This window comes from Crotalus tigris, unplaced genomic scaffold, assembly GCF_016545835.1.
Source record: "Crotalus tigris isolate CLP2741 ecotype Arizona unplaced genomic scaffold, ASM1654583v1 scf7180000018941.1685476, whole genome shotgun sequence".
Lineage (NCBI taxonomy): Eukaryota > Metazoa > Chordata > Lepidosauria > Squamata > Viperidae > Crotalus > Crotalus tigris.
In genome coordinates, this window is record NW_024097285.1 from 1,428,384 (window position 1) to 1,451,926 (window position 23,543).

At 40.7% G+C, this 23,543-nt stretch overlaps 1 protein-coding gene across 1 annotated transcript in view; it reads left to right on the top strand.

Annotated features, from left to right (window-relative positions):
• Positions 1 to 23,543, top strand: part of LOC120314528 (calmodulin-lysine N-methyltransferase-like) — a 175,723-nt gene that overhangs the window by 2,536 nt on the left and 149,644 nt on the right. The window lies entirely within an intron of this gene.

Below are 23,543 nucleotides of genomic sequence, written 5' to 3' on the forward strand. Positions count from 1 at the left end.
TAGGCTTTTAACAATAAATCAATAAACTTTCACATGTGATTGTACCTGACAATAAGGTAATTTACTGTATCTGACTACTATATCTGAAAATGGAAAACTAAACAAAAAGGAAACAATACAGTTCTGGAAAGCTATATGAGAAACTCAAAAAAAGTATAAAAATGCCAGACAGATAAAAGAATTTGAAGATGAAATTTGGTAAAATCAAATGGAAGAATTAACAATAACAGCAGAAATAATTAAAAATTGAGTGAAGATTTAAAAATTGCATGGCTTTTGACTCAAATACCTGACTAGCTTACATCCAATTATAGCTGAACAATTTAATGAAGTATTGCATTAAGGAGACATCAGCGATTGATTAATTACTGGCAAAAGACCTAGTGAAAGGGACAACACCAGGAAACTATAGGCCGATAATTAACATTTAATTTACAATTAATGTTAGTACTAGAAAGCAAGGTTATTTTTTGATAAAGGTTTGGATGAAATTAAATTGTAATTTAATTACAATTATAAAGCCCTTTGTTTAAATGAAAAACTGTATTATATTCTGGAAATATTATTTCACTTAATCACCCTTTTCTGTTTATGTGCATATAGATTTACCCAATCAGTAAAGTTAATATCAATCATATTGATTCATAATGAGACTTTGCACTGGTATTAATTAATTGTAATTGTAATGCAACGAATCAAATTAAAGTAATTACTGTATATGCCGGCGTATTAGGCGACCCGGCATATAAGACGACCCCCGTCTTTGTTGCCGAGCCGCATTCCTAGAAAGTCGTCTTATACGCCGGAAACTACCAGTATTTCTGGCGTATAAGATGACTTGGCGTATAAGACGACCCCCGTCTTTGGCGCCGAGTTTAGCGCTTGTGGAAGTCGTCTTATACGTCAGCATATACGGTATTTGTATAAGTCTATATAGAGGACTTGTAACCCCACTCCTCTTTATGTCTTTGCTTCCTGGTTTCCAATACCAGACTTAGTAATAAAACAATTTGTGCTTCAATGCCATTGAATTTTTCTCCTTCACTATAAGTTCAGAAGCTAGTTAAACAGAAAACAGCAGTTCTCAGGTTAGACAGAATCAGTGGTGGGATTCAGTCAGTTCACACCAGATTGGCCGAACTGGTGGCTAATTTTTTGTTGTCCAGGCCCAGAATGGACTTCCGGAAGCGGCATCCACATAGAGAACTGGTTGTTCACATATTTGAATCCCACCACTGGACAGAACTGTACTGTAAATACTGAGTGTGTATCTCAACCCATTCTCAAAGTTGGGAAGAGAATTGGGATGGCAAAAGGCAGAAGGAAAAAGCATAAAATTTAAAACCTGTAAATCTACGTCTGGATTACTGTATTCTTCTGCATACGAGCAGCCTCTATCCCTTTTAGGAGATAGTAATTTATCTAGGTGGGTTATGTCTGTGAACACTGAAGCAAGTAAGTTTTTGCATACAGGGTTGAGTCCCCAGCGTGGAAATGTATTGTCATGCCTGGCCCTGGGACAATGTGCCTCTTTACTTTAAGGATCCTCCTCTCTGTACTGATCATGTTTGGGTGATATCTTCAATCTTTAACCTCTACAGAGAGTTCAAGAAATGTGTTTTTCATCTGCCTGTATTGAGTCATTTAGGTTATTACTGTACTATATTTTGTCAAAAAGAATTCAGATAGTAATTAAGGTAGTCCCCTTCCCCCTAGCACTTTCAGGGCTATGTAGTCTTTCGGCATTACCAATTTTTACTGTAAATTTGCTCCTAGTTTTGCTTCTGTAATTAGAATGAGGACTTACTCTACCAATGTGTGTTTTTTTTTAAATGGGATTCTATCTGTAAACAAAGCTTTTCTGATCACATGGATTTGGAACACTTACAGAATTCTTATAGGCTCATACAGCATTAGCTTCAGTGGGGTACATTTCTTTTTGATAGTTTAAATATTATATATTTTACATTCTTATCTTGCATAATATCTGTTAACAATGAAGTAGGAGAAAGAGACCTGAGATTTAAACCCTGGGCTTGACGTATACAACCAGATTCCTGTGTTATAAACTAGTTGATTTTCTTCACAAATGTGGCTTCTTCTAATACCAATAAAACTTTTATTTATTATGGTGAATGTATTGAAGAGTCATAAATCAGACTTTGCCTGTAGTGAAGTATGGCAACAAGTCTGGCTATTACTACTCCCAAGGCTATAACAGGAGGAAACCTTGTGTTACAACACCGGGATTTAAACAATAGCTGAACTCTTGGAATTCTGCTGACCATAGGCCAAGCACCATTTTTCTAGTGTCGCAAAAAAGTTGTAACTGAGAGGAACTAGTTAATTCAGACACTGAATCAACTAATGCAGCAAGTGGGGAAGATTTTACTGTAGCAGGTAGTTCCTACATCTTCCTCAGCCAGGACTGAGCAAACACAAACAAGTAAAGTGAAGCAAGACAAAATTTTAAATAATTTTAAATTTTAAATTAAAAAACCACACATTAACATGTATTTTCTGTCTGTTTATTCCTCCTTAAATGTATTTAAACAGCAGAAGCTATTTAAAATCTCTCTCTTCTTCCCCTATACTTCAAAAATTGAAGCCATATTCATAGGCATTAGCAGAGCTCTACTTTTTTCCAAGAAAAATTGTGATGTATGCAATGTCTACATTCATATTATAGTGAATATGGCCATTTTATAAAAGATGCACAGCTAAAAACATCTCCTTCCAGAACACCAACTAAATGGGTAAATTTAAGTAAGGCTTGAAATGTTCCAAGTCTAAACTATCAAAAAATGAGATTATAGAAACTATATATTTTCACAAAGTTTTCACAGGTTTTCACAATTACTGTGCCTTTTTACATAGTTATAATTTTTCTTGATACTGCAGCTTTAAGAAGCTTTTCTCATTTTCCTGTTTACTTCTTTTTTCATTGCTGTGCTACTTATGTGCTACCTTTGCTAATAGGTATCTTAGGGTTTAGAAAAAAACAAAACAAGCTAATCTCATATTTTTTTCCTTGTTATTCTATCCTTGAATTTCCCCTCTAGATTTTCCATTGTAATTCTAATGGGTTGTCAGCATTACTGGATCTTTTCTCCACCTCTGAAGAGATTCTTAAGAGGTTAAGTTTCTCAGAGCTAGGTTAAGATTGACCTTCACTTGCCTATAAGCATGCATTGTTTGAATTTCTTCCTGTTTACACTTATAAGGTTTGTTAAGTCCTTGTAATTCAATAAGTATTGTGAATAGGTTTGTCTAGCACTGTCCTTAATTGCTCTTAATAGCTCAGTCTTGTGACCATTAAAGCCTACCAAGATGTACTCTCTGGCATTGTTTGTATAATTTCCTCCTTTGTTTGCACTGTCCTATTGTCTTTAAGGCTTACCTATATGCAAAGAATATATTTGAATTTGAATAAAATGCTATAAAGGGGACAAGAGTATAACAAGACAAGAAAAATGTGCCTGTGGTGAGCTTCTCCCAATTATGGAATTTTAAAATAAAGTTCCATTACCTTTTGTCCTTGCTGCTAATTTCCTTAAGAAGATGATCCCACAGGGTCCGAAATGAGGCATTTAGACATTAAGTGGATCGCAAATGTTTGATGTGATGTCATTTAGTCATTCCTGTTACATTATAGACCAAAACAGAAATAGAACTTGCACCACTGAAAACTTAATCAATTATAAATAGGTTGTCCTCCCACCCCGGGAACCTGTTGATACTTCAGTTTGTTGAAACTATTCATGGTTGTTCTTATCTGTGTCTAAGTGCACTGATCCTCTCCTATTCACTATCAACAATCATTAGCAGTCTCTACAATTTTATTTAGCATCCTCATTAAATTTACTAATAGTCCTAGGAACTGACCAGTTTATCAATGCAAATATTCATTGGGACTGAAGAACCTAATCTTTGATTCTATGGCATGCAACACTTACACTTTGTTTGACCTCATGCTTACCTTGCTCATCACCCTGCAGCAGTCACTTCTTACCACAGTGTTGGCCAAATAAATGGATTTTGAAATAATCTTTGGGAAGAGGATTTTCTTGGTGTTTAAGGCTACTTCTCTATTGTACTCAAAAAGAACAGGACCCATATGTGTGGGGTTATATGATTTGTGACTTTCTGGTGTAAGCAAGTTTCTGAATAGAGGACTAGACCAGTTACTAACCTAGTGACTTAATGACTATACCATGACTATATAGTGGTTAAGTTACTAAGTTAAAAAGTGGGAGCGTGTGAATTCTAGTCCTGCCTTAGCCATGAAAGCCAGCTTGGACCAGTCATTCTCTCTCAGCCCAACTCAGCTCAAGAGTTATGGGGAAGATAGGAGGAGGAAAGTATGTTGGATATGTTTGCCACTTTGAATTATTTGCAAAAACTAATAAAGGCGGGATAAAAATAAAATGAATGGCTAGGGAGTTCAGGCTTATTGCTTAGAGTTAAGTCTGACTGGACTTCATAGAATGAATTTGATGAAATCCAAACTGACCTATTTAAAACACAAGCTGCTTATAGTGCTGTGTCAACAGTTCAGTTAAAAACTGTTCCATGCGCTAACCAAACTGGTTTCATGTGGCTTATGTCCAAATTTAATTATTCAGTCAATATACAGAACTAACTTGGATTTAATTATTAGACTAATATAATTATTAGAGTTTGAAATGTTTGAGTTGTGAGATAAGAACAGCAAAAAGCTAAGTGTATCAATGACAACTGAGGGAACACAGAAGAGGGAGGGAAAGAATGGCCCTGGGAATATCAGGAAGTGGGTGGGCCACTGGGATTTGCCACATTAGCAAAGCAGAAAAGGGAGGAAAGGTATAATAAGATGGTTTATGGATGTGGCATGCTTAGAACTGCTTGGGAAGGAGGGGAAATGCATAGCAGCTTTGCCTTCTCACTCCATAAACACCATTTGGGGATTTTGTTTTGGTTGAAGAGCCGAGGTGGCGCAGCAATTAGAGTGCAATACTGCAGGCCACTTTAGCTGACTGTGTTTAGCAGGTCAGCGGTTCAAATCTCACCGGCTCAAGGTTGACTCAGCCTTCCATCCTTCCGGGGTAGGTAAAATGAGGACCCAGATTGTTGGAGGCAATGTAAATATATATATACATTGCTTACTGGTGTACACCACTTAGAGAGTGCTTGCACTTAAAGCGATATATAAGTCTCATAAATAAATAAATAAATAAATCCAGTTTTGTTTCAGCTAAATCATGGCCGATCTGGATTGGATAAGCAGAACTTTTGCAATACATATCATTGTTTCAGGTTTGAAACAAAACACATTTTCCATTTCATGTACTTTTGTAATTCATATGCCACTTTTAAACGAGTTAAATAAAGAATTTAAAACGGAATGTGATTTTTCTTGGCAAAAAGTTGATAGATATCCAAAAGCAGAGAAATCTTTTATGTGTCACTTTACTCACACTAACAAGGCAAGAATGCATTTTCCAGAATGCAGAGGGTCAGATAAGTATATTTATTGCGACAAGATTGTGAAGCCCATATGAAAGAAATCCAGTGATTGCTATTTATCCAATGTGAGTACTGTTTGTAACAATAATTTTTCAAAAATCTTGTACCTCTTTTTCCTTCTACTTTGCTCAAAGGACTGGAAGCAAATTTCTTTTGGACAGTTTTGTTTCCCTGTGTTCCTAGTTTTTGGTAAAAGTCTATTCTAGTATCATGTGTATTTTTGATTATATGAAAACTGTCTACAGAAAATACAGTATACTTTGTACTGTCTATTAATACAATGTCCTTTTTATACAAAGTTTTAATTGTTCATAATTACACAATTATGAATTGTTTAATAATGAATAAATAGGAGATGGTACACAGTACTACCACTTTCCAGTGTTTAAGGCATGATGCAATAGGTAGTCCTTGCTTAACAATTCCAAACAAAGCTGGCAACCTTATCTCTAAGCAAAATGGCTGTTAAGCAAGACATCATGTGACTACAATAGATTTACAAACTCACCTCTGCTGCATAGTCATTAAATGAAACCACAACTTGCCATTTTACCTCCAGTTTTCTATTGATTCTACTTATTGGAAGTCTGAAGTGCAGAAATGGTGATCATGTGACCTTGGGATGCTGCAACTGTTTAAATGTCTACCAGTTGTGAAGTACCTGAATTTTGATCAGGTGACTGCGCGGATGCAATAATGGTTGAAAGTGCAGGGACCAGTCATAAAGTTACTTTTTCAACACGATCATAACCTTAAACAGTTGCTAAACAGAGCAGTCTTTAAGTGAGGACTACCTGTACAGGAAAGGAAACAGTAAGAGAGACAATAACTTCAATATAAAATCCAAAATATCAATCAGTGGAAGGAGCAGTACTAGAATTACTATGTAAAGGCAATGAAAGCCAAAGGAAAATATCAAGTTTTTCACCTTATATGTTGAAGCTGAGAAAATTGTTTCTAGATGAACTATAGAGGAATTCTCTGAAACTTCACTGTGGATACTACCCTGGCCTCACAGAAAGTAGAAAAACTCTTCTGGTCTGAACTGATTCATGTGGGAGCAGGCAGTCTTTTAAGTATGACTTAGCCATTTATGACTTTAAAAAACATAATCAGCACCTTGAATTGCATGTTACATATTCTATTTTTCTGAACCAGTTTTAAGGCAAATGAAAACTATGCATAATTAAATGTGTACTTTACACTTCAGGAAAACTGATACTCAAAACACAGTCAAAACAAGGACTGTGGTAAGATGATAGTGGTGATAGAGAAGGAAGACAACCATGGAACTTAATGTGATTGCACAAAGAATTTAAACAATTTAATTATTTGAAATCTTTTTAAAGTAGCATCTATTATTGGTTGCCCATCCCAAGTCCTGCTGTGATGCCTCATTGTGGTGGTGGTGGTTTTGGGTGTTCTGGAAGGGATTAGTGAAAAATATTAGGCATATTTTCTAGGCTGCCCTATCTATGTTTCCTGGTAAAATACATGGAAAAATCCTATTAGGGAAAATTCCACTTAGGGTTAGGGTTAGGTCACCATGAACTCTGAGAGAAAAATGGAAATTGCCAAGAAGCTCGGAATGCTTGGGAATGGTAAAAAGGAAACTGGCCTTTCTAGGCTGCCCTATCTATGTTTCCGGGAAAAATACACGGGAAAATCCTATTTGGGAAAATTCCACTTAGGGTTAGGGGAAGGTCACCATGAACACGAAGAGTAAAATGGACATTGGCAACAAACAGGGAGTGCTTGGAAATGGTTAGGAGGGTACTGAACTTTCTAGGCTGCCTTATCTATGTTTCCGGGTAAAATACATGGGAAAATCCTATTTGGGAAAACTTCTACTTAGGGTTAGGGTTAGGTCACCATGAACTCGGTGCGTAAACTGGACATTGGCAAAAAAGCTGGGAGTGCTTGGAAAGAGCAAAATAGACATTGGCAACAAACAGGGAGTGCTTGGAAATGGTTAGGATGGCACTGACTTTTCTAGGCTGCCCTATCTATGTTTCCTGGTAAAATACATGGGAAAATCCTATTTGGGAAAATTCCACTTAGGGTTAGGTCCCCATGGACACAGAGAGCAAAATGGACATTGGCAACAAACGGGGAGTACTTGGAAAAGGATAGGAGGGCTCTGACTTTTCTAGGCTGCCCTATCTATGTTTCTGGGTAAAATACATGGCAAAATCCTATTTGGGAAAATTCCACTTAGGGTTAGGGTTATGTCACCATGAACCTGGTGTGCAAAGTGAACATTGGCAACAAACAGGGAGTGCTTGGAAATGGTTAGGAGGACACTGACATTTCTAGGCTGCCCTATCTATGTTTCTGGGTAAAATACATGGGAAAATCCTATATGGGAAAATTCTACTTTGGGTTAGGGTTAGGTCACCATGAACTCCGAGAGCAAAATGGACATTGGCAAGAAACAGGGAGTGCTTGGAAAAGTTTAGGAGGCACTGACTTTTCTAGGCTGCCGAATCTATGTTTCCTGGTAAAATACATGGAAAAATCCTATTTGGGAAAATTCCACTTAGGGTTAGGGTTAGGTCACCATGAACTCTGAGAGAAAAGTGGAAATTGCCAAGAAGCTCGGAATACTTGGGAAAGGTAAAAAGGAAACTGGCCTTTCTAGGCTGCCCTATCTATGTTTCTGGGTAAAATACATGGGAAAATCCTATATGGGAAAATTCCACTTAGGGTTAGGGTTAGATCACCATGAACTCGGTGTGCAAAGGGGACATTGGCAACAAACAGGGAGTGCTTGGAAATGGTTAGGAGGGCACTGACCTTTCTAGGCTGCCCTATCTATCTTTCTGCGTAAAATACATGGGAAAATCCTATTTGGGAGAATTCCACTTAGGGTTACGGTTAGGTCCCTATGAACTCGGTGTGCAAAGTGGACATTGGCAACAAACAGGGAGTGCTTGGAAATGGTTAGGAGGGCACTGACCTTTCTAGACTGCCCTATCTATGTTTCCAGGTAAAATACATGGGAAAATCCTATTTGGGAAAATTCCACTTAGGCTTAGGGTTAGGTAACCATGAATATGGAGAGCAAAATGGTCATTGACAACAAACAGGGAGTGCTTGGAAATGCTTAGGAGGGCACTGACTTTTCTAGGCGGCCCTATTTATGTTTCTGGGTAAAATACATGGCAAAATCCTATTTGGGAAAATTCCACTTAGGGTTAGGTTTATGTCACCATGAACGTGGTGTGCAAAGTGGACATTGGTAACAAACAAGGAGTGCTTGGAAATGGTTAGGAGGGCACTGACCTTTCTAGGCTGCCCTATCTATGTTTCTGGGTATAATACATCAAAAAATCCTATTTGGGAAAATTCCACTTATGGTTAGGGTTAGGTCACCATGAACTCGGTGTGTAAACTGGACATTGGCAAAAAACAGGGAGTGCTTGGAAATGGATAGGAGGGCTTGGAAAAGTTTAGGAGGCACTGACTTTTCTAGGCTGCCCTATCTATTTTTCCTGGTAAAATACATGGGAAAATCCTATTTGGGAAAATTCCACTTAGGGTTAGGGTTAGAACACCATGAATATGGAGAGCAAAATGGTCATTGGCAAAAAACAGGGAGTGCTTGGAAATGGTTAGGAGGCACTGACTTTTCTAGGCTGCCCTATGTATGTTTCCTGGTAAAATACATGGGAAAATCCTATTTGGGAAAATTCCACTTAGGGTTAGGGTTAGGTCACCATGAACTTGGTGTGCAAAGGGGACATTGGCAAAAAACGGAGTGCTTGGAAATTGTTAAGAGGGCACTGACCTTTCTAGGCTGCCGTATCTATTTTTCCGGGTAAAATATGTGGGAGAATCCTATTTGGGAAAATTCCACTTAGGGTTAGGGTTAGGTCCCCATGAACACATAGAGCAAAATGGACATTGGCAACAAACGGGGAGTACTTGGAAAAGGATAGGAGGGCACTGACTTTTCTAGGCTGCCCTATCTATGTTTCTGGGTAAAATACATGGCAAAATCCTATTTGGGAAAATTCCACTTAGGGTTAGGGTTATGTCACCATGAACCTGGTGTGCAAAGTGGATGTTGGCAACAAACAGGGAGTGCATGGAAATGGTTAGGAGGGCACTGACCTTTCTAGGCTGCCCTATCTATGTTTCTGGGTAAAATACATGGGAAAATCCTATATGGGAAAATTCCACTTAGGGTTAGGGTTAGGTCACCATGAACTCCGAGAGCAAAATGGACATTGGCAAGAAACAGGGAGTGCTTGGAAAAGTTTAGGAGTCACTGACTTTTCTAGGCTGCCCTATCTATGTTTCCTGGTAAAATACATGGAAAAATCCTATTTGGGAAAATATCACTTAGGGTTAGGGTTAGGTCACCATGAACATGGAGAGCAAAGTGGAAATTCCCAAGAAGCTCGGAATGCTTGGGAATGGTAAAAAGGAAACTGGCATTTCTAGGCTGCCCTATCTATGTTTCCGGATAAAATACATGGGAAAATGCTATTTGGGAAAATTGCACTTAATGTTAGGGTTAGGTCACCATGAACTCCGAGAGCAAAATGGACATTGGCAACAAACAGGGAGTGCTTGGAAATGGTTAGGAGGGCACTGACCTTTCTAGGCTGCCCTATCTATCTTTCTGCGTAAAATACATGGGAAAATCCTATTTGGGAGAATTCCACTTAGGGTTACGGTTAGGTCCCTATGAACTCGGTGTGCAAAGTGGACATTGGCAACAAACAGGGAGTGCTTGGAAATGGTTAGGAGGGCACTGACCTTTCTAGACTGCCCTATCTATGTTTCCAGGTAAAATACATGGGAAAATCCTATTTGGGAAAATTCCACTTAGGCTTAGGGTTAGGTAACCATGAATATGGAGAGCAAAATGGTCATTGGCAACAAACAGGGAGTGCTTGGAAATGCTTAGGAGGGCACTGACTTTTCTAGGCTGCCCTATTTATGTTTCTGGGTAAAATACATGGCAAAATCCTATTTGGGAAAATTCCACTTAGGGTTAGGTTTATGTCACCATGAACTTGGTGTGCAAAGTGGACATTGGTAACAAACAAGGAGTGCTTGGAAATGGTTAGGAGGGCACTGACCTTTCTAGGCTGCCCTATCTATGTTTCTGGGTATAATACATCAAAAAATCCTATTTGGGAAAATTCCACTTATGGTTAGGGTTAGGTCACCATGAACTCGGTGTGTAAACTGGACATTGGCAAAAAACAGGGAGTGCTTGGAAATGGATAGGAGGGCTTGGAAAAGTTTAGGAGGCACTGACTTTTCTAGGCTGCCCTATCTATTTTTCCTGGTAAAATACATGGGAAAATCCTATTTGGGAAAATTCCACTTAGGGTTAGGGTTAGAACACCATGAATATGGAGAGCAAAATGGTCATTGGCAACAAACAGGGAGTGCTTGGAAATGGTTAGGAGGCACTGACTTTTCTAGGCTGCCCTATCTATGTTTCCTGGTAAAATACATGGGAAAATCCTATTTGGGAAAATTCCACTTAGGGTTAGGGTTAGGTCACCATGAACTTGGTGTGCAAAGGGGACATTGGCAAAAAACGGAGTGCTTGGAAATTGTTAAGAGGGCACTGACCTTTCTAGGCTGCCGTATCTATTTTTCCGGGTAAAATATGTGGGAGAATCCTATTTGGGAAAATTCCACTTAGGGTTAGGGTTAGGTCCCCATGAACACAGAGAGCAAAATGGACATTGGCAACAAACGGGGAGTACTTGGAAAAGGATAGGAGGGCACTGACTTTTCTAGGCTGCCCTATCTATGTTTCTGGGTAAAATACATGGCAAAATCCTATTTGGGAAAATTCCACTTAGGGTTAGGGTTATGTCACCATGAACCTGGTGTGCAAAGTGGATGTTGGCAACAAACAGGGAGTGCATGGAAATGGTTAGGAGGGCACTGACCTTTCTAGGCTGCCCTATCTATGTTTCTGGGTAAAATACATGGGAAAATCCTATATGGGAAAATTCCACTTAGGGTTAGGGTTAGGTCACCATGAACTCCGAGAGCAAAATGGACATTGGCAAGAAACAGGGAGTGCTTGGAAAAGTTTAGGAGTCACTGACTTTTCTAGGCTGCCCTATCTATGTTTCCTGGTAAAATACATGGAAAAATCCTATTTGGGAAAATATCACTTAGGGTTAGGGTTAGGTCACCATGAACACGGAGAGCAAAGTGGAAATTCCCAAGAAGCTCGGAATGCTTGGGAATGGTAAAAAGGAAACTGGCATTTCTAGGCTGCCCTATCTATGTTTCCGGATAAAATACATGGGAAAATGCTATTTGGGAAAATTGCACTTAATGTTAGGGTTAGGTCACCATGAACTCCGAGAGCAAAATGGACATTGGCAACAAACAGGGAGTGCTTGGAAATGGTTAGGAGGGCACTGACCTTTCTAGGCTGCCCTATCTATCTTTCTGCGTAAAATACATGGGAAAATCCTATTTGGGAGAATTCCACTTAGGGTTACGGTTAGGTCCCTATGAACTCGGTGTGCAAAGTGGACATTGGCAACAAACAGGGAGTGCTTGGAAATGGTTAGGAGGGCACTGACCTTTCTAGACTGCCCTATCTATGTTTCCAGGTAAAATACATGGGAAAATCCTATTTGGGAAAATTCCACTTAGGCTTAGGGTTAGGTAACCATGAATATGGAGAGCAAAATGGTCATTGGCAACAAACAGGGAAAATACACTGGGCTGCCCTATTTAAAAATACATGGCTATTTGGGAAAATTCCACTTAGGGTTAGGTTTATGTCACCATGAACTTGGTGTGCAAAGTGGACATTGGTAACAAACACGGAGTGCTTGGAAATGGTTAGGAGGGCACTGACCTTTCTAGGCTGCCCTATCTATGTTTCTGGGTATAATACATCAAAAAATCCTATTTGGGAAAATTCCACTTATGGTTAGGGTTAGGTCACCATGAACCCGGTGTGTAAACTGGACATTGGCAAAAAACAGGGAGTGCTTGGAAATGGATAGGAGGGCTTGGAAAAGTTTAGGAGGCACTGACTTTTCTAGGCTGCCCTATCTATTTTTCCTGGTAAAATACATGGGAAAATCCTATTTGGGAAAATTCCACTTAGGGTTAGGGTTAGAACACCATGAATATGGAGAGCAAAATGGTCATTGGCAACAAACAGGGAGTGCTTGGAAAAGTTTAGGAGGCACTGACTTTTCTAGGCTGCCCTATCTATTTTTCCTGGTAAAATACATGGGAAAATCCTATTTGGGAAAATTCCACTTAGGGTTAGGGTTAGGTCACCATGAACTTGGTGTGCAAAGGGGACATTGGCAAAAAATGGAGTGCTTGGAAATTGTTAAGAGGGCACTGACCTTTCTAGGCTGCCGTGTCTATTTTTCCGGGTAAAATATGTGGGAGAATCCTATTTGGGAAAATTCCACTTAGGGTTAGGGTTAGGTCCCCATGAACACATAGAGCAAAATGGACATTGGCAACAAACGGGGAGTACTTGGAAAAGGATAGGAGGGCACTGACTTTTCTAGGCTGCCCTATCTATGTTTCTGGGTAAAATACATGGCAAAATCCTATTTGGGAAAATTCCACTTAGGGTTAGGGTTATGTCACCATGAACTGGTGTGCAAAGTGGATGTTGGCAACAAACAGGGAGTGCATGGAAATGGTTAGGAGGGCACTGACCTTTCTAGGCTGCCCTATCTATGTTTCTGGGTAAAATACATGGGAAAATCCTATATGGGAAAATTCCACTTAGGGTTAGGGTTAGGTCACCATGAACTCCGAGAGCAAAATGGACATTGGCAAGAAACAGGGAGTGCTTGGAAAAGTTTAGGAGTCACTGACTTTTCTAGGCTGCCCTATCTATGTTTCCTGGTAAAATACATGGGAAAATCCTATTTGGGAAAATATCACTTAGGGTTAGGGTTAGGTCACCATGAACACGGAGAGCAAAGTGGAAATTCCCAAGAAGCTCGGAATGCTTGGGAATGGTAAAAAGGAAACTGGCATTTCTAGGCTGCCCTATCTATGTTTCCGGATAAAATACATGGGAAAATGCTATTTGGGAAAATTGCACTTAATGTTAGGGTTAGGTCACCATGAACTCCGAGAGCAAAATGGACATTGGCAACAAACAGGGAGTGCTTGGAAATGGTTAGGAGGGCACTGACCTTTCTAGGCTGCCCTATCTATCTTTCTGCGTAAAATACATGGGAAAATCCTATTTGGGAGAATTCCACTTAGGGTTACGGTTAGGTCCCTATGAACTCGGTGTGCAAAGTGGACATTGGCAACAAACAGGGAGTGCTTGGAAATGGTTAGGAGGGCACTGACCTTTCTAGACTGCCCTATCTATGTTTCCAGGTAAAATACATGGGAAAATCCTATTTGGGAAAATTCCACTTAGGCTTAGGGTTAGGTAACCATGAATATGGAGAGCAAAATGGTCATTGGCAACAAACAGGGAGTGCTTGGAAATGCTTAGGAGGGCACTGACTTTTCTAGGCTGCCCTATTTATGTTCTGGGTAAAATACATGGCAAAATCCTATTTGGGAAAATCACTTAGGGTTAGGTTTATGTCACCATGAACTTGGTGTGCAAAGTGGACATTGGTAACAAACAAGGAGTGCTTGGAAATGGTTAGGAGGGCACTGACCTTTCTAGGCTGCCCTATCTATGTTTCTGGGTATAATACATCAAAAAATCCTATTTGGGAAAATTCCACTTATGGTTAGGGTTAGGTCACCATGAACTCGGTGTGTAAACTGGACATTGGCAAAAAACAGGGAGTGCTTGGAAATGGATAGGAGGGCTTGGAAAAGTTTAGGAGGCACTGACTTTTCTAGGCTGCCCTATCTATTTTTCCTGGTAAAATACATGGGAAAATCCTATTTGGGAAAATTCCACTTAGGGTTAGGGTTAGAACACCATGAATATGGAGAGCAAAATGGTCATTGGCAACAAACAGGGAGTGCTTGGAAATGGTTAGGAGGCACTGACTTTTCTAGGCTGCCCTATCTATGTTTCCTGGTAAAATACATGGGAAAATCCTATTTGGGAAAATTCCACTTAGGGTTAGGGTTAGGTCACCATGAACTTGGTGTGCAAAGGGGACATTGGCAAAAAACGGAGTGCTTGGAAATTGTTAAGAGGGCACTGACCTTTCTAGGCTGCCGTATCTATTTTTCCGGGTAAAATATGTGGGAGAATCCTATTTGGGAAAATTCCACTTAGGGTTAGGGTTAGGTCCCCATGAACACAGAGAGCAAAATGGACATTGGCAACAAACGGGGAGTACTTGGAAAAGGATAGGAGGGCACTGACTTTTCTAGGCTGCCCTATCTATGTTTCTGGTAAAATACATGGCAAAATCCTATTTGGGAAAATTCCACTTAGGGTTAGGGTTATGTCACCATGAACCTGGTGTGCAAAGTGGATGTTGGCAACAAACAGGGAGTGCATGGAAATGGTTAGGAGGGCACTGACCTTTCTAGGCTGCCCTATCTATGTTTCTGGGTAAAATACATGGGAAAATCCTATATGGGAAAATTCCACTTAGGGTTAGGGTTAGGTCACCATGAACTCCGAGAGCAAAATGGACATTGGCAAGAAACAGGGAGTGCTTGGAAAAGTTTAGGAGTCACTGACTTTTCTAGGCTGCCCTATCTATGTTTCCTGGTAAAATACATGGAAAAATCCTATTTGGGAAAATTCCACTTAGGGTTAGGGTTAGGTCACCATGAACTCTGAGAGAAAAGTGGAAATTGCCAAGAAGCTCGGAATACTTGGGAAAGGTAAAAAGGAAACTGGCCTTTCTAGGCTGCCCTATCTATGTTTCTGGGTAAAATACATGGGAAAATCCTATATGGGAAAATTCCACTTAGGGTTAGGGTTAGATCACCATGAACTCGGTGTGCAAAGGGGACATTGGCAACAAACAGGGAGTGCTTGGAAATGGTTAGGAGGGCACTGACCTTTCTAGGCTGCCCTATCTATCTTTCTGCGTAAAATACATGGGAAAATCCTATTTGGGAGAATTCCACTTAGGGTTACGGTTAGGTCCCTATGAACTCGGTGTGCAAAGTGGACATTGGCAACAAACAGGGAGTGCTTGGAAATGGTTAGGAGGGCACTGACCTTTCTAGACTGCCCTATCTATGTTTCCAGGTAAAATACATGGGAAAATCCTATTTGGGAAAATTCCACTTAGGCTTAGGGTTAGGTAACCATGAATATGGAGAGCAAAATGGTCATTGACAACAAACAGGGAGTGCTTGGAAATGCTTAGGAGGGCACTGACTTTTCTAGGCGGCCCTATTTATGTTTCTGGGTAAAATACATGGCAAAATCCTATTTGGGAAAATTCCACTTAGGGTTAGGTTTATGTCACCATGAACGTGGTGTGCAAAGTGGACATTGGTAACAAACAAGGAGTGCTTGGAAATGGTTAGGAGGGCACTGACCTTTCTAGGCTGCCCTATCTATGTTTCTGGGTATAATACATCAAAAAATCCTATTTGGGAAAATTTATGACTTTTCTAGGCTGGTTAAAATACATGGCAAAATCCTATTTGGGAAAATTCCACTTAGGTTAGGTTTATGTCACCATGAACTTGGTGTGCAAAGTGGACATTGGTAACAAACAAGGAGTGCTTGGAAATGGTTAGGAGGGCACTGACCTTTCTAGGCTGCCCTATCTATGTTTCTGGGTATAATACATCAAAAAATCCTATTTGGGAAAATTCCACTTATGGTTAGGGTTAGGTCACCATGAACCCGGTGTGTAAACTGGACATTGGCAAAAAACAGGGAGTGCTTGGAAATGGATAGGAGGGCTTGGAAAAGTTTAGGAGGCACTGACTTTTCTAGGCTGCCCTATCTATTTTTCCTGGTAAAATACATGGGAAAATCCTATTTGGGAAAATTCCACTTAGGGTTAGGGTTAGAACACCATGAATATGGAGAGCAAAATGGTCATTGGCAAAAAACAGGGAGTGCTTGGAAATGGTTAGGAGGCACTGACTTTTCTAGGCTGCCCTATGTATGTTTCCTGGTAAAATACATGGGAAAATCCTATTTGGGAAAATTCCACTTAGGGTTAGGGTTAGGTCACCATGAACTTGGTGTGCAAAGGGGACATTGGCAAAAAACGGAGTGCTTGGAAATTGTTAAGAGGGCACTGACCTTTCTAGGCTGCCGTATCTATTTTTCCGGGTAAAATATGTGGGAGAATCCTATTTGGGAAAATTCCACTTAGGGTTAGGGTTAGGTCCCCATGAACACAGAGAGCAAAATGGACATTGGCAACAAACGGGGAGTACTTGGAAAAGGATAGGAGGGCACTGACTTTTCTAGGCTGCCCTATCTATGTTTCTGGGTAAAATACATGGCAAAATCCTATTTGGGAAAATTCCACTTAGGGTTAGGGTTATGTCACCATGAACCTGGTGTGCAAAGTGGATGTTGGCAACAAACAGGGAGTGCATGGAAATGGTTAGGAGGGCACTGACCTTCTAGGCTGCCCTATCTATGTTTCTGGGTAAAATACATGGGAAAATCCTATATGGGAAAATTCCACTTAGGGTTAGGGTTAGGTCACCATGAACTCCGAGAGCAAAATGGACATTGGCAAGAAACAGGGAGTGCTTGGAAAAGTTTAGGAGTCACTGACTTTTCTAGGCTGCCTATCTATGTTTCCTGGTAAAATACATGGAAAAATCCTATTTGGGAAAATATCACTTAGGGTTAGGGTTAGGTCACCATGAACACGGAGAGCAAAGTGGAAATTCCCAAGAAGCTCGGAATGCTTGGGAATGGTAAAAAGGAAAGTGGCATTTCTAGGCTGCCCTATCTATGTTTCCGGATAAAATACATGGGAAAATGCTATTTGGGAAAATTGCACTTAATGTTAGGGTTAGGTCACCATGAACTCCGAGAGCAAAATGGACATTGGCAACAAACAGGGAGTGCTTGGAAATGCTTAGGAGGGCACTGACTTTTCTAGGCTGCCCTATTTATGTTTCTGGGTAAAATACATGGCAAAATCCTATTTGGGAAAATTCCACTTATGGTTAGGTTTATGTCACCATGAACTTGGTGTGCAAAGTGGACATTGGTAACAAACAAGGAGTGCTTGGAAATGGTTAGGAGGGCACTGACCTTTCTAGGCTGCCCTATCTATGTTTCTGGGTATAATACATCAAAAAATCCTATTTGGGAAAATTCCACTTATGGTTAGGGTTAGGTCACCATGAACTCGGTGTGTAAACTGGACATTGGCAAAAAACAGGGAGTGCTTGGAAATGGATAGGAGGGCTTGGAAAAGTTTAGGAGGCACTGACTTTTCTAGGCTGCCCTATCTATTTTTCCTGGTAAAATACATGGGAAAATCCTATTTGGGAAAATTCCACTTAGGGTTAGGGTTAGAACACCATGAATATGGAGAGCAAAATGGTCATTGGCAACAAACAGGGAGTGCTTGGAAATGGTTAGGAGGCACTGACTTTTCTAGGCTGCCCTATCTATGTTTCCTGGTAAAATACATGGGAAAATCCTATTTGGGAAAATTCCACTTAGGGTTAGGGTTAGGCCACCATGAACTTGGTGTGCAAAGGGGACATTGGCAAAAAACGGAGTGCTTGGAAATTGTTAAGAGGGCACTGACCTTTCTAGGCTGCCGTATCTATTTTTCCGGGTAAAATATGTGGGAGAATCCTATTTGGGAAAATTCCACTTAGGGTTAGGGTTAGGTCCCCATGAACACAGAGAGCAAAATGGACATTGGCAACAAACGGGGAGTACTTGGAAAAGGATAGGAGGGCACTGACTTTTCTAGGCTGCCCTATCTATGTTTCTGGTAAAATACATGGCAAAATCCTATTTGGGAAAATTCCACTTAGGGTTAGGGTTATGTCACCATGAACCTGGTGTGCAAAGTGGATGTTGGCAACAAACAGGGAGTGCATGGAAATGGTTAGGAGGGCACTGACCTTTCTAGGCTGCCCTATCTATGTTTCTGGGTAAAATACATGGGAAAATCCTATATGGGAAAATTCCACTTAGGGTTAGGGTTAGGTCACCATGAACTCCGAGAGCAAAATGGACATTGGCAAGAAACAGGGAGTGCTTGGAAAAGTTTAGGAGTCACTGACTTTTCTAGGCTGCCCTATCTATGTTTCCTGGTAAAATACATGGAAAAATCCTATTTGGGAAAATATCACTTAGGGTTAGGGTTAGGTCACCATGAACACGGAGAGCAAAGTGGAAATTCCCAAGAAGCTCGGAATGCTTGGGAATGGTAAAAAGGAAACTGGCATTTCTAGGCTGCCCTATCTATGTTTCCGGATAAAATACATGGGAAAATGCTATTTGGGAAAATTGCACTTAATGTTAGGGTTAGGTCACCATGAACTCCGAGAGCAAAATGGACATTGGCAACAAACAGGGAGTGCTTGGAAATGGTTAGGAGGGCACTGACCTTTCTAGGCTGCCCTATCTATCTTTCTGCGTAAAATACATGGGAAAATCCTATTTGGGAGAATTCCACTTAGGGTTACGGTTAGGTCCCTATGAACTCGGTGTGCAAAGTGGACATTGGCAACAAACAGGGAGTGCTTGGAAATGGTTAGGAGGGCACTGACCTTTCTAGACTGCCCTATCTATGTTTCCAGGTAAAATACATGGGAAAATCCTATTTGGGAAAATTCCACTTAGGCTTAGGGTTAGGTAACCATGAATATGGAGAGCAAAATGGTCATTGGCAACAAACAGGGAGTGCTTGGAAATGCTTAGGAGGGCACTGACTTTTCTAGGCTGCCCTATTTATGTTTCTGGGTAAAATACATGGCAAAATCCTATTTGGGAAAATTCCACTTAGGGTTAGGTTTATGTCACCATGAACTTGGTGTGCAAAGTGGACATTGGTAACAAACAAGGAGTGCTTGGAAATGGTTAGGAGGGCACTGACCTTTCTAGGCTGCCCTATCTATGTTTCTGGGTATAATACATCAAAAAATCCTATTTGGGAAAATTCCACTTATGGTTAGGGTTAGGTCACCATGAACTCGGTGTGTAAACTGGACATTGGCAAAAAACAGGGAGTGCTTGGAAATGGATAGGAGGGCTTGGAAAAGTTTAGGAGGCACTGACTTTTCTAGGCTGCCCTATCTATTTTTCCTGGTAAAATACATGGGAAAATCCTATTTGGGAAAATTCCACTTAGGGTTAGGGTTAGAACACCATGAATATGGAGAGCAAAATGGTCATTGGCAACAAACAGGGAGTGCTTGGAAATGGTTAGGAGGCACTGACTTTTCTAGGCTGCCCTATCTATGTTTCCTGGTAAAATACATGGGAAAATCCTATTTGGGAAAATTCCACTTAGGGTTAGGGTTAGGTCACCATGAACTTGGTGTGCAAAGGGGACATTGGCAAAAAACGGAGTGCTTGGAAATTGTTAAGAGGGCACTGACCTTTCTAGGCTGCCGTATCTATTTTTCCGGGTAAAATATGTGGGAGAATCCTATTTGGGAAAATTCCACTTAGGGTTAGGGTTAGGTCCCCATGAACACAGAGAGCAAAATGGACATTGGCAACAAACGGGGAGTACTTGGAAAAGGATAGGAGGGCACTGACTTTTTTAGGCTGCCCTATCTATGTTTCTGCGTAAAATACATGGCAAAATCCTATTTGGGAAAATTCCACTTAGGGTTAGGGTTATGTCACCATGAACCTGGTGTGCAAAGTGGATGTTGGCAACAAACAGGGAGTGCGTGGAAATGGTTAGGAGGGCACTGACCTTTCTAGGCTGCCCTATCTATGTTTCTGGGTAAAATACATGGGAAAATCCTATATGGGAAAATTCCACTTAGGGTTAGGGTTAGGTCACCATGAACTCCGAGAGCAAAATGGACATTGGCAAGAAACAGGGAGTGCTTGGAAAAGTTTAGGAGTCACTGACTTTTCTAGGCTGCCCTATCTATGTTTCCTGGTAAAATACATGGAAAAATCCTATTTGGGAAAATATCACTTAGGGTTAGGGTTAGGTCACCATGAACACGGAGAGCAAAGTGGAAATTCCCAAGAAGCTCGGAATGCTTGGGAATGGTAAAAAGGAAAGTGGCATTTCTAGGCTGCCCTATCTATGTTTCCGGATAAAATACATGGGAAAATGCTATTTGGGAAAATTGCACTTAATGTTAGGGTTAGGTCACCATGAACTCCGAGAGCAAAATGGACATTGGCAAGAAACAGGGAGTGGTTGGAAAAGGATAGGAGGGCACTGACTTTTCTAGGCTACCCTATCTATGTTTCCGGGTAAAATACATGGGAAAATCCTATTTGGGAAAATTCCACTTAGGGTTAGGGTTATGTCACCATGAACCTGGTGTGCAAAATGGACATTGGCAACAAACAGGGAGTGCTTGGAAATGGTTAGGAGGGCACTGACCTTTCTAGGCTGCCCTATCTATGTTTCTGGGTATAATACATCAGAAAATCTTATTTGGAAAAATTCCTCTTAGGGTTAGGGTTAGGTCACCATGAACTCGGTGTGCAAAGTGGACATTGGGAACAAACAGGGAGTGCTTGGAAATGGTTAAGAGGATACTGACCTTTCTAGGCTGCCCTATCTATGTTTCTGCGTAAAATACATGGGAAAATGCTATTTGGGAAAATTGCACTTAATATTAGGGTTAGGTCACCATGAACTCCGAGAGAAAAATGGACATTGGCAACAAACAAGGAGTGCTTGGAAAAGTTTAGGAGGCACTGACTTTTCTTGGCTGCCCTATTTTTGTTTCCTGGTAAAATATATGGAAAAATCCTATTTGGGAAAATTCCACTTAGGGTTAGGATTAGGTCACCATGAACTCTGAGAGAAAAATGGAAATTGCCAAGAAGCTCGGAATGCTTGGGAATGGTAAAAAGGAAACTGGCCTTTCTAGGCTACCCTATCTATATTTCCGGGTAAAATACATGGGAAGATCCTATTTGGGAAAATTCCACTTAGGGTTAGTGTTAGGTCACAATGAACTCGGTGTGGAAAGTGGACATTGGCAACAAACAAGGAGTGCTTGGAAATGGTTAGGAGGGCACTGACCTTTCTAGGCTGCCCTATCTATGTTTCTGGGTAAAATACATGGGAAAATCCTATTTGGGAAAATTCCACTTAGGGTTAGATCACCATGAATATGGAGAACAAAATGGTCATTGGCAACAAACAGGGAGTGCTTGGAAATGGTTAGGAGGGCACTGATTTTCGTGGCCTTCCCTATTTATGTTTCTGGGTAAAATACATGGGAAAATCCTATTTGGGAAAATTCCACTTAGGGTTAGGTTTAGGTCAACATGAACTCGGTGTGCAAAGGGGACATTGGCAAAAAACAGGGAGTGCTTGGAAATGGTTAGGAGGGCACTGACCTTTCTAGGCTGCCCTATCTATTTTTCCGGGTAAAATATATAGGAGAAACCTATTTGGGAAAATTCCACTTAGGGTTAGGGTTAGATCACCATGAATATGGAGAGCAAAATGGTCATTGGCAACAAACAGGGAGTGCTTGGAAATGGTTAGGAGGGCACTGACATTTCTAGGCTGCCCTATCTATGTTTCCGGGAAAAAAATATGGGAAAATCCTACTTGGGAAAATTCCACTTAGGGTTACCGTTAGGTCAACATGAACCCGGTGTGCAACGTGGACATTGGCAACAAACAGGGAGTGCTTGGAAATGGTTAGGAGGGCACTGACCTTTCCAGGCTGCCCTATCTATGTTTCTGGGTAAAATACATGGTAAAATCCTATTTCGGAAAATTCCACTTAGGGTTAGGATTAGGTCACCATGAACTCTGAGAGAAAAATGGAAATTGCCAAGAAGCTCGGAATGCTTGGGAATGGTAAAAAGGAAACTGGCCTTTCTAGGCTACCCTATCTATGTTTCCGGGTAAAATACATGGGAAGATCCTATTTGGGAAAATTCCAGTTAGGGTTAGTGTTAGGTGACCATGAACACGGAGAGCAAAATGGACATTGGCAACAATCATGGTGTGCTTGGAAATGGTTAGGAGTACACTGACCTTTCTAGGCTGCCCTATCTATTTTTCCGGGTAAAATACAAGGGAGAATCCTATTTGGGAAAATTCCAGTTAGGGTTAGGGTTAGGTGACCATGAACACAGAGAGCAAAATGGACATTGGCAAGAAACAGGGAGTGCTTCGAAAAGTTTATGAGGCACTGACTTTTCTAGGCTGCCCTATCTATGTTTCTGGGTATAATACATCAGAAAATCCTTTTTGGGAAAATTCCACTTATGGTTAGGGTTAGGTCACCATGAACTCCGAGAGAAAAATGGAAATTGCCAAGAAGCTTGGAATGCTTGGGAATGGTAAAAAGGAAACTGGCCTTTCTAGGCTACCCTATCTATGTTTCCGGGTAAAATACATGGGAAGATCCTATTTGGGAAAATTCCAGTTAGGGTTAGTGTTAGGTGACCATGAACACGGAGAGCAAAATGGACATTGGCAACAATCATGGAGTGCTTGGAAATGGTTAGGAGTACACTGACCTTTCTAGGCTGCCCTATCTATGTTTCCGGGTAAAATACAAGGGAGAATCCTATTTGGGAAAATTGCACTTAATGTTAGGGTTAGGTGACCATGAACACAGAGAGCAAAATGGACATTGTCAACAAACTGGGAGTGCTTGGAAATGGTTAGGACGGCACTGACTTTTCTAGGCTGCCCTATCTATGTTTCCGGGTAAAATACATGGGAAAATCTTATTTGGGAAAATTCCACTTAGGGTTAGGGTTAGGTCACCATGAACACGGAGAGCAAAATGGACATTGGCAACAAATAGGCAGTACTTCAAAAAGGTTAGGAGGGCACTGACCTTTCTAGGCTGCCCTATCAATGTTTCTGGGTAAAATACATGGGAAAATGCTATTTGGGAAAATTGCACTTAATGTTAGCGTTAGGTCACCATGAACTCCAAGAGCAAAATGGACTTTGGCAAAAAACAGGGAGTGCTTGGAAAAGTTT